Source organism: Anolis sagrei, chromosome 2 (assembly GCF_037176765.1).
Source record: "Anolis sagrei isolate rAnoSag1 chromosome 2, rAnoSag1.mat, whole genome shotgun sequence".
Lineage (NCBI taxonomy): Eukaryota > Metazoa > Chordata > Lepidosauria > Squamata > Dactyloidae > Anolis > Anolis sagrei.
Window position 1 is genome coordinate 141,149,205 of NC_090022.1, and position 1,562 is coordinate 141,150,766.

The window sequence follows — 1,562 nt, forward strand, 5'->3', positions numbered from 1 at the left end:
AATAATAGCATCCTTTCTCAAAAAGAAAACCTAAGGGATTGGGTACCTAGTGTTTTCTCAATAGCCACTCTTGGCTGGAAGCTTAGATGTGAGAGAGAATCTGAGAGAAGAAAGAACAGAGAGATATTTTCTGGATGAGAGTATGTCTGTTTCTCTGGCTGGAAATCTAAACTGTTTCAGGTTTCTATCCTTCATGCTACAACAATTGGCTGCAGGTCACATTTGTGTGTGAGGGCCAAGTTCTTGCATCAAACAATGGTGTGTGCTTGTATTTTCCATTCTGATTTTGGCTAGCATGCCTAGCAAAGTTGTAATACTTCATGTGCCACCCCTGATCAGAGTGAACACCAGAGATGGTAAAGATGACAAAACCTGAAATATTCCAGGCTTATTTGTCAAATTGTCACCGAACATATAGCTATATCCACTGCAGAGTGCATTTAGCCAACCTTGATGAACTAATTTCCAAGTCCTTTCAGAGAAGCAGGGGACCAGCCTATCCCTTTACTTCAGTGGTCAATGTGCGCTGTGGTCTTGCAGAAGAGAGAGTTCTTTTGAAGGGCTTCCATGCAGTAGCAGATATTTATTGTGACAACTGCAAAACCACTTGGATGGAAATATGAACATGGATTTGAGAGCAATTGGAAATAAGAAGAAGGAAGTTAATTACTGAACTTGCCCACATAATCATAGACATTGGCATAGAGTAAACTGGAACACTGCTCTTTCTTTGTGGATAATTCATTGATGGAACAAGCTTTATACAAGATTAGTGCAACAAGAATGTTGGTCGGGGTGGTTCAGAAAATCCATGCATTTTGAAACCTCCACAGTAGTAGTGGAATTTTGTGGTGTCCTCACACCCATCCTCATGCCTTCTCTTGTCTTTCTCTCTTTCTTTATATTCCCTTCTTTTTGTATATGTGTGAACAGTTGTTTTGGATGGACATTTTATAAAAATAATAATTTTCCAATTACAACATTACTTTTACTAGGTAAAGGTTTCCCCCCAACTCTGGGGTGTGGTGCTCATCTCCATTTCTAAGCCGAAGAGTTGGCATTGTCCGTAGACACCTCCAAGGTCACGTGGCCGGCATGACTGCATAGAGCGCTGTTACTTTTACTAATGAGTTTTTATCTTGGCCTTTCAGTGTATTCTCTTCTGCTCTGAATGCTTTTTTGTTCATCACATGTCCCTGACATTTTCTAGGAGACCTGTGGGAATAGACTTGCAGAATATTAACAAGACTTTTGGGGAAAAACCTTCCCATACACAGAATTTTTAAAGTGTGTTGATTGGGTGCTCCTGCATGGCAAGGACTTGGACTGAATGGTTCCTGTGGTTTCTTGCAACTCTATGATTCTATGTAGTCATCATTTCATAACTAGGCTTTCAGTTTTCATCTGACCCCTGAAATCCATCTTAAAAGACAGCCAGCTGTCCAGAGTGACTGGAGTATCTGCTGAATGGGGCACTGTAGGATGGCATGACCAGTTTCTTCATGTCAATCAGCAACAATGCAATAAGGAATGGAAAGAGGAACCCTCAAGGGGTTCTGCTT

General features: G+C 41.0%; 1 pseudogene; it reads left to right on the forward strand.

The window, feature by feature from the left end:
- Nucleotides 1-353: 353 nt before the first annotated feature.
- Nucleotides 354-710, forward strand: LOC132766596 (protein yippee-like 1 pseudogene; annotated as a pseudogene).
- The last annotated feature ends 852 nt before the right edge of the window (nucleotides 711-1,562 follow it).